Source organism: Engystomops pustulosus, chromosome 5, assembly GCF_040894005.1.
Source record: "Engystomops pustulosus chromosome 5, aEngPut4.maternal, whole genome shotgun sequence".
Taxonomy (NCBI): Eukaryota; Metazoa; Chordata; class Amphibia; order Anura; family Leptodactylidae; genus Engystomops; species Engystomops pustulosus.
Genome location: NC_092415.1, coordinates 143,968,004 through 143,982,905, shown reverse-complemented (window position 1 = coordinate 143,982,905; position 14,902 = coordinate 143,968,004). Strand labels below are relative to the sequence as shown.

The 14,902-nt window shown below is 38.6% G+C and overlaps 1 protein-coding gene across 2 annotated transcripts in view; it reads left to right on the top strand.

Annotated features, from left to right (window-relative positions):
* STARD3NL (STARD3 N-terminal like) overlaps window positions 1-4,434 on the top strand; it is a 44,013-nt gene extending 39,579 nt beyond the window's left edge. For both annotated transcript variants that reach the window (XM_072153291.1, XM_072153290.1), the window contains exon 10: window positions 2,514-4,434. The gene's annotated coding sequence lies outside the window, so the exon portion shown is untranslated. The remainder of the gene's footprint in view (window positions 1-2,513) is intronic.
* The last annotated feature ends 10,468 nt before the right edge of the window (window positions 4,435-14,902 follow it).

The following is a 14,902-nucleotide window of genomic DNA, read 5'->3' as shown; positions in this document are numbered from 1 at the left end:
CCAAATTATAGTGAAAATAAGTATTTGGTCACCTACAAACAAGCAAGATTTCTGGCTCTCGCAGACCTGTAACTTCTTCTTTATCTGTAGTAATAGCACAAGTTTGAACTTACTATCAATACAAAAGACACCTGTCCACAACCTCAAACAGTCACACTCCAAACTCCACTATGGTGAAGACCAAAGAGCTGTCGAAGGACACTAGAAGCAAAATTTTAGACCTGCACCAGGCTGAAAAGACTGGATCTGGAGTGGGCGAGCAGCTTGGTGTGAAGAAATCAACTGTGGGAGCAATAACTAGAAAATGGAAGACATACAAGACCATTGATAATCTCCCTCAATCAGGGGTTCGACACAAGATCTCACACCGTGGGGTTAAAATGTTCACAAGAACGGGAGTAAAATTCCCATAACCACGCGGGGGGGGGGCTGCAGAAAGCTGGGACCAACATAAAAAGTCTACCATCAGTAATACACTACACCGCCAGGGACTCAGATCCTGTGGTGCTGGATATGTCCACCTGCTAAAGCAAGTACATATGCAGGCCTGTCTGGAGTTTGCTAGAAAGCATTTGGATGTTCCAGAAGAGTATTGGGAGAATGTCATATGGTCAGATTAAACCAAAGTAGAACTGTTTGCTAGAAACACAACTTGTCATGTTTGGAGCAGGGTGAATGCTGAGCATCCAAAGAACACCATACCTACTGTGAAGCATGGGGTTGACAACATCATGCTTTGGGGCTGTTTCTCTGCAAAGGGACCAGGACGACAGATCCATGTACATGAAAGAATGAATGGGGCTATGTATCTAAGTGAGATTTTGAGTGCAAACCTCCATCCATTAGCAATGTATTGAAGATGAAACGTGGCTGGGTCTTTCAGCATGACAATGATCCCAAGCACACCACCGGTGCAACAAAGGAGTGGCTTCATAAGAAGCATTTCAAGGTCCTGGAGTGGTCTCCAGATCTCAACCCCATAAAAAACCTTGGAAGGAGTTGAAAGTCTGTGTTGTCCAGCAACAGCCCATAAATATCACTACAAGTATTGAAATGAACTTTTGTTATTGACCAAATACTTATTTTCCACCATAATTTGCAAATAAGTTCTTTTAAAATCAGACAGTGTGATGTTCTGGATTTGTTTTCGCATCTTGTTTATCTATTTGAGGTCTACCTATGATGTCAATTACAGGCCTCTCTCTTTTTAAGTGGGAAAACTTGCACAATTGGTGGCTGACTAAATACATTTTGTCCCCACTCATAGAAGGAAATTCCAGCACTTCAGGAGTATGCAGTCCAAAAAATTTCTTATATTATTTGGTTCCAATAAAAGCATATTTCATGGCAATGTGCATAGAGATACATGACATGGCATCACAGGTAAAAACGACCTATGAGTTTTGCTCCTCACCGGCGTGTGAAGGTCATAAACATATGACTTTCGTCATGTGACAAAACTGGCATCACCCAATGAACGAGCACGGATCCATGCTATTATATAAAACCTTATGAAAGCTAAAATATTATCCTAAACAGGTAAGAAAAAGGGAAACCAATATTACGCATATTCTGTTTTTTTGTTTTCTCAGATTACAAATACTTTCTTCAAACATTCAGTTCACAGACAAAAGGCAATGAATTAATTCCTAACTTCCAAGGAGAGCTGTGGGTTTCTTAGCATATATTAACCCATTACAGGGTAGCTAGGCTGATTATGTTTAAGACCATGATTAAGTTTTTGTAAGCGAAACTCGTATTTCGTTTTTACCAGTGATGCCGTGTCATGTATCTCTATTCACATTGCCATGAAATATGCTTTTATTGGAACCAAATAATATAAGAAGTTTATTGGACAGCATTCTCCTGAACTGCTGAAATTTCTTCTTTGATTGTGGTTGTGCCGTGAGTCCGTGGGGCTTTCTTTGTCCGAGTGCTGGGGGTGAAATTGCACGAAGGTGAGTTGAGCTTTTGGATTTCTATGCTTGTACTTTTTTGTCCCCATTGTATTTACTACAGTCAGTCACACAAAAAACCTGTACATTAGTATAAACGTTATATATGGGTGATCATCATGCAATAAAACTTCCACCCTATAAATAATTAAGTCAATCCCTGATGTTTATTCATAAATGAAAAAAAACCTATTTTAACGTGTCTAAAATCCAAAAACCTCAAATGTCCTTTAGACCATATACATAAACAGACTCTTTATGTATGACATGGCAAAAACAGTGATATGAGCAACTACTGCACCCAAAGGCTGGAAGTCAAGGGGCATTCTGCCAAAATAACATTAACATTGCCTGATTCTTACTATGTTCTGCATATAAACATTCTTTATGTCCTGGATTCAAGAACTAGTTGTGCATTGATAAAGTATATTTAAGTTCCTTTAAGTTTATTTTTGCTGTATGTATAAAATACATGCACATATTCAAAATTGTGCAATATTTTACATCTTTAAGTTCTGTAAAATCAAGCGTCCACTTATCATTCTCTTTCTCCTGCAGAATGAAGGCATTTAACAGCATGGAACCTTATGTGGAAGAAGTGATGCATTTTTGGTAGAGATGGGAAGAAAATCCACCTATAGCCTTTCCTTAGGATACAGAGCTGGTGCTGTTCTAATGGAAAGTTTCAGAAGCAAGCTAAACTACCGCTGAACAGGCTGTAGGAACACAGTAAATACGATGTCTTAAAGCAGATATTTAAAGAACTTTGGCTTAGTAATACTATATCCCATAAGGGACACAAACTTTAACCCTTTGACAGCCTACTCTCCTGGAGTCCACAGTATCCTAATCTAGTGCCTTTGTGCTCTCTATGATGCGGAAAAAGTGCAAAACTACTGTGAGGATGGGTTCTCTTGTGAGGATTAAAATGTGAAGATTTCATTACAAAATTAGCTTTGTATTGTATTGGAAAGTAGCCATTAGGAAAGTAAATCTGTCTCATAATGTGTCTATGTGTATATAATACAGATTCACTACACACATCTTCATACATCAGGCAGGATTTTAGCATACACATTAATGTTAACTTTTCTTGGCAAACTTTTTGTTATCATACTAGCTGCTGTTAAAGAGTATAAGGGCCACTTTACATCTCAGTTATTTTGCATTAGAACATTTTTTAGGATTACATTTACTGCTGAACTCATTGTGGATCTATTTTAAAATCAGTCTCCTTATCTCCACACCATATGATGTTGGATGGGTCAAGGTCATTTTAGTATAAAATGAAAGGCTACAGCATGTCTTAAAATGCTATAACTTTTTTTTTTGTATTTTTAAAGCATGTTCTTGTGATAAGAACCTTTGCTGTGAATTTGCCTAGATATTTTAGGTGACATTTGGACAAACCTGTTGATTTTGTTAGAAGAAGATGATTATCTACTTGGCAGAGCCCAAAACCCTCGCTTAATGGCAGATGTTGAAGAAAAAGAGGAATTATGGGTATTATGGTTGTTGCTACTGGTTAAAATGGCTGAGATTTTTTCCTTCTCTTATTATTGAAAATATATGTATAACCAAGTGTTAATCAATTCAAGGATTCAGTTAAAATCTATCTTAAGGTGGCCCTTGAAAGATTGGTAGCTATACACATTTTAGTTTATATTAACCATCAAAGTCAGAACTATAGTTTAAGGAAACAACATTCATGGATTAAAAGAATGATTACCTGCCTAATGTTTCCCAATTGCCAGAAATTGTGGGTCAGGTATTGATAAATGTGTCACTAGTGGGCATAACAATTGTTAGCTGTATATTTGGTATAATTGAAATCAACATGGGTGGTTGCACCTTAACTTTTGAAACATAGCACTTTGCTGAAAAACAAGAAACTACATTTTAGGATCTTGGACATGACTCCAATGTAGGCTGATAGTTGCACTTTATGAGTAACTGGCTCCAGGGATACAGTGAAAATCCATACTTTCAGTATAGTTGAATATCAGCTAATCTTGGTTAAACTGTTATGTCTTTTTTTTTTAATACGTGAATAATATATTAACTTCCTGCTTGAAACATTGTGCATCTTTTAATTGTTTTTAACATGTTAACATCAATGTTTTACAACAAAATGTATGTCTTTTTATTAGTAGCCTGTGGTGTTTACAATGTCAGACGAATGTAAACCTGCTGTGAACAGATGATTTTTAGGAATTCTGTGGGTATAAGGTGTTGTGCTAAAACTGTGTTTGTGTATTTTACCAACAAAATCATTTTGTTTCGTTTGTCAAAGAAACCACAATGAATATGGACTTTTATTGACAGCGGTTTCTAGAATAGTAATTCCTAATTTCCCAGTGCTACACCCAAACTGAACTTGCATTAACTGCATGAGTGAACCAAAAAATATCTAACAAAATGTACAATATTTTGAATGTAATATTTTTTAATAAAAATAGCTTGTATTTATGAAAAAAAATGGTGTACGTCTAGATATGCAGAAACCATTTTATAGCAAGACTACCAAGAAAAGAAAGTTACTGGTGGGAGCTGCTCCTTTTCACCTTCCCCTCCCTCATGATAATAACCTATAGTAAGAAACAGCCAATAAGTTGTTAAAGGTTACAGCCAAATTCAGCTTCAATTTCTCACCCTAATAAATGTACTAGTATGTTACAAAATATTGGTATAGATAACAGGGTTTTGAAGCAGGCAAGGTAACAAAACTTGAGAAGCAACCATTTGTGAAAATTGCATAATTTACTTCCATTACCTTAAAGTCACAGTCATGGATCCCCAGAAAAAATAGAGCTTTGGTTCTGTACACAATCTCTCTATAGTAAAGGGCATTTTAAAGGGAATCTGTCAGGGCAATTTGGGAAACTAATTCAACTACAGCTCTACAATTATACCTTTAGTCTCCCAAGTTGCCATTTAAAGAAAGAGGCAAATGATGCCAGAGCAAAAATTACCAGATTGAGAGGTATGTGAGCTATGGTGCCAAAATTTGTGCAGAGGTGACCAAGTGGTGAAAAGGTAAGAAAGAATCCGGCACTGCAGACCACGCTGGGATACTGATGTATGTCAAAAATTCTTCTTTATTAAGCAGAATGCATGCAGACAGTAAATGTAGGTATACGTGTCAAAACACGTTGATCCAGTGTACCTACATTTTCTGTCTGCAAGGATTTTGCTTAATAAAGAAGATTTTTTGACGTACATCCATATCCCAGCATGGTCTGAAGTGATGGATTCTTTCTTACCTTTTTGCTATTTGGGTCCGTGGACTGAGGACGGATCACCAAGCACCAGCCATTACCTGGAGTGTGGATACTATACTGACACCAAGAAGAGCGGGTGAGCTGGTGTTTCCTATATCTTTGTTTCTTGTGACCAAGTGATGGTATGAGTGGTTGGGGGAGGAGAGGGAAAGTATGAGGAAGGGGGTGAGGTGCTGTGTCTGGCTCTTAGATGGAGGGGTTCCAGTGAGTAATAGGGAATAATGAAGGAAAAGTTTGTTAGGGCATAAGGAATGACGTGCTCTGCACCCAAAGTAATGGCAGAAATATTGTGGCAACAACATTAAATACAGGTAACTCATTTCAACGGTGTATTGGCGTCTTCGTCAGGCCAAAAACAACTCAGATGCCAGAGGACTGCAACGCTTGGTTGCAGTAGAGTCAGGGACTATGAATAGGACTTTCACAGCAACTCAGATCACGCCACCCCTCTGTCATAGTCCCTGACTCGACCGCAACCAAGCTTTGCAGTCCCCTGGCATCTGAATAGTTCTTGGCCTGATGAAAACGCTAATACTGCGTTGAAATGCATTGCCTGTATTTAATAAACTTAAGTTATTTTTTCCATAATATTTCTGCCTTTACTTTGGGTGCAGTGCGCGTCATTCCTTATGCCCTAGCAAACTTTTCCTTCATTATTCCCTGAGTTGCCATTTAACACTGCAGTCTGTGGCCATTTAAAAAATTTTAAGAATTTACTAGGACTGGCATATTGAGGTGTTAAATGAGATTTCTGATAAAAGATCTATATATTCACATTATATTGCAATACGATTGTATTGCAGTACATTGCATCAGCGATCAGATGATAAAATCATAAACATGTCCTGTAACGGAAAAGTGCTCCTGTAATGGAAAAGTGCTCCCAAATGTCTGAATCACCACTTTTTCGTCATTTTACAACAAAATGGTAGCAATGAATATGTCAGCTCTCCCCACAAAAAATTATACCTTACACAGCTCTGTATACAAAAGTATGGATAAGTTATTAATGGCAGAATAAGGCAATATGAAGGACATTTTTTTTTGTATAAAGGTTTTAATTTTCAAAATTATTAGAACATAAGAAAACTTTTACATATTTTGTATCTCTGTGATGGTACCAACCCAAAGAATACATGAGAAGTCATTGGGAGAAAGACAGCAGAAGCCTTAAAAACAGAGTACACAAGAAAATGGCGCAAATGTGTTTTTTCTTTAATTTTATCGCATTTGATTATCACATTTGAATTATTGTCCCTAGGAAGGATAATTTGTTCCACAGAAAACAAGCCCTCATACAGCTATAGACTTAATAAAAAAACAAAACATTGGGGCAGATTTATTTTTATCACAGGCCCTTATTGAGACGATATAGGGCAATTGGGAAACCATACCACGATGGCTGTTTTGAGGGGTTCTTTATAAGTCGTTTCTGTGAACATAGTACTACCATGACATTAACACTGTTCTCTAATATTTTTCATTCCCTAACAAAATAATATGTATGGAAAATAAAACTAGTGCATTTATTTCAGTGACTAAGTATACTAAGTATTTATTTATTTGTGTCCTAATATACTGTATATTGTAAATGGATAAAGGTCTCCAATGAGTATGGGATCTGATCTGATGCAGGGATCTGATGAAAAGTTCCAGATATCCAGATTTTCTATAAACATATTTCTACAGCAGTTACACAATAAAATATTGTCTGTAGAAACTGTGAAGAACAAACCTTTATAAAACAGATGCAACAATAGGTGCACTTTAATCTGTGCTATCATCCATATCTTCAAACTTTGTGTATTTGTGGCTCCAATAATGTGCAGGTGTAATGATTGTAATATGTAATGCCCAGTAAGAGGAATGCAGACATACGGAAAAAAACACTATGAAAATTTCCAGTAGTAAAATGCTGTTTTGTATATAATGAGTAGAGGTTAAAGAGAACAACCAGTTACATTTTCCATTGAAGCAGCTGATAAATGTGATGTACAGCGGTTTTAGATAAAACGTTTACTGGAAAATCTTCTCTCTTACAGCTAAAGATTGTGGTCTATTCTCATACAGATGTATCTCCTGCTGCAGAAATCATTTATTATTCATATTTTAACTGTGAAAATGGGGATCTAATATTAACCACATTTGTGCAGTGACTGCTCATATCTGCAAGGAAGCTCCGATATGTAGCCAAGGTTTCTATTCTCTATAGTTATTAACAGCTCTTACATATTTCCTGCAAAGTTTTTCAAATTTTATGTTTAAACCAAAACTGCTTCAAGGCTCTTCCAAAATTATATGCAATAAAAATGGCCATTCTTTCATGTTATACTACAGTCATGGCCAAAAGTTTTGAGAATGATACAAATGTTAATTTTTACAAAGTCTACTGCATCAGATTTTATGATGGCAATTTGCATATACTCCAGAATGTTATAAAGAGTGATCAGCTTAACAGCAATTATTTGCAATATTTGCTTAGAAAATGAACTTTTCCCCCAAAACACATTTCAACTTCATTGCAGGTGTGGGTGTCATGTGATGAGGACAGGGCTGGAGATCAATCTGTCATGATTAAGTAAGAATCACACCACTGGACACTTTAAAAGGAGGCTGGTGCTTGGCATCATTGTTTATCTTCTGTTAACCATGGTTATCTCTAAAGAAACATGTGCAGTCATCATTGCACTGCACAAAACTGGCCTAACAGGGAAGACTATCGCAGCTAAAAAGATTGCACCTCAGTCAACAGTCTATTGCATCAAGGAATTCAAGGAGAGAGGTTCAATTGTTGCCAAAAAGGCTCTGGGGCGCCCATGAAGGACCAACAAGCGCCAGGACCGTCTCTTAAAAGTGTTTCAGCTTCGGGACCGGGCTACCAGCAGTGCAGAGCTTGCCCAGGAATGGCAGCAGGCAAGTGTGAGTACATCTGCACGCACTGTGAGGCGGAGACTCTTGGAGCAAGGCCAGGTGTCAAGGAGCGCAGAAAAGAAGCCACATCTCTCCAGAAAAAAAACATCAGGGACAGAAAGTCATTTTCTCTGATGAATCCCCTTTCCGATTGTTTGGAACATCTGGAAAACAACTTGTTCGGAGAAGACAAGGTGAGCGATACCACCAGTCTTGTCTCATGCCAACTGTAAAGCATCCTGCAACCATTCATGTCTGGGGTTGCTTCTCAGCCAAGGGAATCAGCTCTCTCACAGTCTTGCCTAAAAACACATAAATGAATAAAGAATGGTACCAGAATGTCCTCCAACTTATCCCAACTGTCCAAGAGCAGTTTGGTGTTGCCTTTTCCAGCATGATGGAGCACCTTGCCATAAAGCAAAGGTCATAACTAAATGGCTCAGGGAACAAAACAGAGATGTTGGGTCCATGGCCTGGAAACTCCCTAGATCTTAGTCCCATTGAGAACTTGTGGTCAATCATCAATAGACGGGTGGACAAACAAAAACCAACAAATTGTGACAAAATACAAGCATTGATTGCGCAAGAATGGACTGCTATCAGTCAGGATTCCTCCAGAAGTTGATTGAGAGCTGCCAGGGAGAATTGCAGAGGTCCTAAAGAAGAAGGGTCAACACTACAAATATTGACTTGCTGCATTAACTCATTCTATCAATAAAAGCTTTTGTTACTCATAATATGATTGCACTTGTATTTCTGCAGGTCATAAAAACATCTGACAAACACACATAAAAAGCAGAGGGCGACAGATCATGTGAAAATATAATGTTTCTGTCATTCTCAAAACTTTCAGCCAGCCTGCCTCGCCCAGTATGCATCCAGTCAGTCCTCTCAGTGTACAGCCAGCCTGCCCCCCCCCCAGTATACAGTTAGACAGTCCCCTCAATGTTTAGCCAGCCAGTCCCCCAGTCATATTCTGCCGACGTTGTATTCTGTGGATTTTCCCTGGTCAGTTTAATAGCCAATCCGCCCCTGGAGATAAGAGTCTATGGTCTATGAGTTGTTTGGGGTCTTATCTGTTATGTGCTTTTCTTGTGGGCTGCTCCCTGTATTTTTTTTATGTGTTGACAGGTCAACAATAAAATGACATATGTTTGAACATTACTTCAATGCATTGGTATATTTCCTCACTTTTGTTCATTATAGTAAGGTGGTGAGGTATAGATTTTGCATTGGGGGACTGGCCACCATTTTTAATACCTCGGTACTATCACTGCTGGTTTCCATCTAAGATCTAATACCTCTAACCCCCATATGTTTCCTGCTTCAGCGAATGTATTGTACAGCTTTGTTTGTAACTGATATTTCTCATGGGAGAATGCTGTTTGTGGTGCCTTTAGATTGTGGTTTCTTCATTCTTTAGTTCATTATCAGGCAAGGTGCAAAAATTGTTTACTATACCTGTATTTATCTGTCTAACCTCACCCTCCTCTTATCTATTCAGCTGCAAAAAGTGCTGCGTGCGAATTATTGTGCTCATTGTACTAAAACGTGTTAATATGTTTATTATGTATTCTGTAAAAATGTCTTATAGCAGAAATCTCCACTGCATTAAAATATCCCTATTTTTGTAATATTTCATAGAATAAATGGTATACATTAACACAATACGTAATAATATAACTCTACATTTCTATAATTACCGGTAAATAAAATCAACTGGACTCAAGTTGTTGTGGTGAAAAAAAGAATGTTATGGCTCAGACTTTATTAACCCCTACGGGACAAATCTGACCTGTGTCTCTATAAGTGCTTATAGCTTTGGAACGCTATGAGATATCCAGGGGATTTTGAGATTGTTTTCTCGTGACACATTGTACTTCAAATTAGTATAAAAATTTGGATGAAATCTTTTGTGTTTAGTTATGAAAAATAACAAAATTTGGCAAAAATTTGGAAAAATTCTTTATTTTCAACGTTCTATATTCTCTACTTTTGATGCAGATAGTCATAGCACCCAAATAAATTCATAACTTACATTTCCCAAATGTCTGCTTTATGTTGGCATGTTTTTTTAAGATTCCACATATTTTAGTAGAATGTTATGAGGCTCAGAATTTAGGTATCATTTTTCACATTTTTTGTAAAATCACCTAAACCCGTATTTAGATGGACCTGCTCAAATTCTAATCGACACTGAGAGGCCTAAATAATAGCGAGACTCATAAATTACCCCATTATGGAAGCTACACCCCTCAACGTATGAAAAACCACTTTTAAGAAGTTTGTTAACCCTTTAGGTGCTTTATAGGGGTTAAAACAAAATGGAGTTGCAGTCTGCAAATTGTAATATTTTTTCACAATAGTTTGATACCCAATCTCTCCCGAGTACACCGATACCCCATATGTGGTGGTAACCTGCTGTATGGGCGCACGGCCGGGCATGGAAGGGAAGGAGGCGCTATCCAGATCAGATTTGCTATGTCACATTGTACAGGCTGTAATTTTTTTCTTTTTTTAATGTGGACCAATAGGGGCTTATTTCTTTTGCCACATGAGATACACTTTTCTGGTACGTAATTTTGGAGCATCTATAGCTAATTGGTGAGATTTTATTAACTCTTTGTTGGGGGAGGAAATGAAAATCATCAATTTTTAGGAATTTTTTTTTTTGGCCGTTATTGGCCATAAAAATAAAATATTATTTTTATTCTATGGGTTGCCACGATTACGAAAAGACCTCATTTATATAGATTTTTTATTTTTTCCCATTTTTACTGAATAAAAAGTAATTTGGCAAAAATGTTGTTAATTTTAGCATCATTGACTTTCATATGCATAGCTTTTTTATTTTTCGACTCACAAATCTGTTTAAGGGCTTATTTTTTGCGAGAAGGATTGTTCTTTTTAGTGGTCTTATTTTAGTGTGAACAACATTTTTTAAATCACTTTTTAGAGCATTTTTTCTAGGGTATTAAAAATTATTTTTGGATATTTTTTTTTTTTTTTTTAAGGGGTTCACTTTGTGGATCTAATAACAATTCTGTTTTATTATGGAGATTGTTACGGACACAGGGATACCAAATATGTGGGGGGTTTTTGTATTTTATTCAATTGTACTGAATAAAAACTAATTTGGAGAAAATCTTGTTCATTTTAGCATTACTAACTTTTTTATTTTTCGGCTGACAAATCTGGTTAGGGGCTTATTTTTTGCTAGAACAGTTGTTCTTTTTAGTGGGCTTATTTTAGAGTGCATAACATTTTTTAAATCACTTTTTAGAGCATTTTTTATAGGGTATTAATTAAAAATGATCTTTTTTCAGAACGTTTTTGCGTTTTTTTTCCTCCGACGTTTACCGCGCGGGTCCAGTAATGATTCTGTTTTATTATACAGATTGTTACGGGGGGGGGGGGGGTTGTGTTTTTGTGTGTTTTATACTTTATTCAGTGTTTTTATGGGAAAGTGACATTTTAGGGGCTTATATTTTAATGTATTTATTTTTTATTTATACTAATATGTTAACTTTAGTGTTTTTCACTTATTTTTACTTACACTTACTTGAACTTGAACCAATGATGCTCTGATCGCTGGTTCAAGTTCAATACACTGCTCTACAATACTATTTTATTGTAGAGCAGTGTAAACTGTCTGAGCATGCAGGCGCATGCTCAGACATTTTACAGTCAGACCCGGAAGGGGCCTGACTGCCAGGGAGACTGGGCAGCTCCGGGGCACATGGCAGTCCTCTGATCCCCTGAGAAACAGCGCAGGGGATCCTGCTTGACCGCGGCGTGTAAGGGGTCAACACCCGCGATCGGAGCCGGTTCCGACCGCAGGTGTTAGCGCAGGCCGTCAGCTGTGATAGAAAACTGACAGCCGCTGCTTCTGCTGACGTCTCCGTTCGTGAGCCGGTGCCAGAAGCAGGACGTTTTAGCACGTCCCCGTGCGCTTAGCATCTAGCCTCAGGGATGTACTATAAAGCCCTGGTGCGCCTAGGGGTTAAATTAGATGGGTAAAACTTGTGTAAAACAGTTGGTGTCCTGTACCATTATGACAATATCTAATAGCTTGTCTTCTGTAATAGACAAGAAATCAAATCTTTGTGAGTACTATAGATTTTGACCACTCCTTGTCCGAAAATGCCTGCTGGCACTCTCTTTCCCAAGATTCCTGGAATCTGGTTTTGCAATTCCGTGACATTTCCCCACAGTAACCCGTAGACCACTGAAATCATAGTAAGAACTCTGGTAAGGTTCCCCCGGGGTGCCAGGGTCTTGCAGAAACTATTAACCCGTTGATCCCGTACTATTGCATGTTGCAACAAGACTTACCAGTAACAGTCAGTGCTTGCCGGCGGCTTCAAAAAGATCTTGCCGAAGATCGTCACTCCCCATTACGTCATAGGGGAGCGGCAATCCGTTGCTTTGACAGCCTCGGGTCTGAGAGATTCACATTGAGTAGCTCTGATTTAGATATATTGGCCTGAAAGTTTGAGACTGCTGAGTACCTATCCAGTTCTTTTAGTATCGCCGGAAGGCTGGATTCAGGGTTTGTGACATACAACAAAAGGTAGTCTGCGAAGAACCACCAATGTCAACCCTGGTAATTTCACCATTTGCTCTAATAGCATTGGCCAGAGATTCCATGACTAAGATATACAGCAATGGGAAAAGCCCTGTCGCTCTCCGTTTCCCGAACAGGGAAAAATTCTGATAAGATGCCATTAATTCTAATTTGGGTTCTAGGATTACAGTATAATGCCATGATCCATAGATACAAAAATGGTGGGTCCATAAAAATCTACAACTTACAATACCATCCTATAGTAATGTAGATATACATAATCTTCATTCAAAAATTCATGATTATTTTAAAAAGAATTAAAAGGCACTCAACTGCACATACAATCAATCCAATAGCTCCCATGTACAATTCATGCATAAATGTAAACACTTATATAGTAGGGAATGCTCAGACTGAAAATCATGAATTAGTTACCTACCGGTAATTCCATTTCCATTAGTCCACCATGACGGCCCACCTGGAGGATGCCCCTTGACCTCTGCAGGGACAGGAAGAAGAGAGGTTAAAAGGTCCCTCCCCGCATCCTCCCGCCAGTGATTTCAAAATAACCACACTTGAGGAGGATACAACGGTTTTATTAGTATGTTATAGTCACATACAAAGTTTCATCCATAAACCTAGACAGCAAACCTTACTTTAGGGTGGGAATATATAGGCCATCATGGTGGACTAATGGAAATGGAATTACCGGTAGGTAACTAATTCATGATTTCCACTTTGTCCCCCATGACGGCCCACCTGGAGATTTACAAAATGAGTAAGGAATTTAGGGAGGGATAACTGCTTGCAGAACCTTGCGTCCGAAAGCTAAGTCCTTTGAGGATGGTAAGTGCAGTCTGTAGTGCTTCGAGAATGTAGAAGGGGTGGACCATGTTGCAGCCTTACAGATCTGCTCCAACGAGGCTCCTCTTCTCTCTGCCACTTCTCTTTGAACTTTAACAACCTTCCTCCTACCCTGGCATCATTGTTTTCTATTTCCATTTGTATCTGCGGGAGTGTAGAAGAGAAACCCCCTTCCTTTACCTCCTTTTGGGTAGCTCCCCCTCTTTCCTTTGTCTCTGTCTTTTTGGTTCTTGAAGTCCCGAAAGGGCAGTTTCCTCTGTGCTGGCTTTTCCGGAAACCCTTTCTTCTTGTCTGAAGCTCTTTCAAGAACTGTATCCAGCTCTGGACCAAATACAAATTCTCCAGAGAATGGTAGGCTGCACAATTTCGCCTTAGATCGCATGTCCCCACTCCACAGTTTTAACCACAGTGCTCTTCTGGTTGAATTAGTAAGAGCTCCTTCTTTGGAAGAAAACCGAATCCCTTCTGCCGCGGAATCCACTAGGAAGGCTGTTGCGGACTTCAGTAACGGAAAATTTTCCAGAATGGTTGCTCTCGGTGTTCCTTCCTTCCTTGAGATTCTAGCTCATTGAGCCAGTAGAGTAGGTTCCTTGCTACGGACGTAGCTGCCAGGTTTGATTTTAGGTTTAACATCGACGTCTCCCAAGCCTTTCTTAATAAGGAATCCGATATCCGATCCATAGGATCTTTTAGCTGCGCTGAATCCTCGAATGGGAGGTCCGTTTTTTTTTTCAATCTTCGTGACTTGAACGTCTACCTTGGGACAGGAATCCCATACTTTTAATTCCTCCGGTTCAAATGCTAACCATTTCCTGAAGTTTTTGGACAAGACAATCCTTTTCTCCGGTTCACGCCATTTCTCAGATACAAGTTCTTTTAGGGTATCATTTAAGGGGAATACCCTCTGACGTTTAGTTTTTAGGCTACCAAACAATTCCTCTTCCTTAGATCTGGGAGGAGGAACATCTTCTATCTTCTATAGAGTCTGTCTAATGGCCTTCAGGAGATTGTCCAACTCCTCTATTTGGAACAGGTGTCTTGAATCCACAGTTCTAACTGACTCCTGCGAGTCTGTCGGATCATCACCTTCAGACATGGAACATGACGGCACCTCAGAATCTTCCCCTTCCTCAGATAGCGATGAGTCGGGTTCAATTCTCGCTTTTTTACATGGGGGAGGTCTGGATGTAGCCGCAGCTACTGAAGACATCACTTTTTCTTCAATAAACCCCTTAAGTTCATCCAGGAAAGAAGTTTTTTCTTCTCTCATAAAATTATTTATACAAGTTTTGCATATTGGCTTCCTGTAAGATTCGGGCATAGAA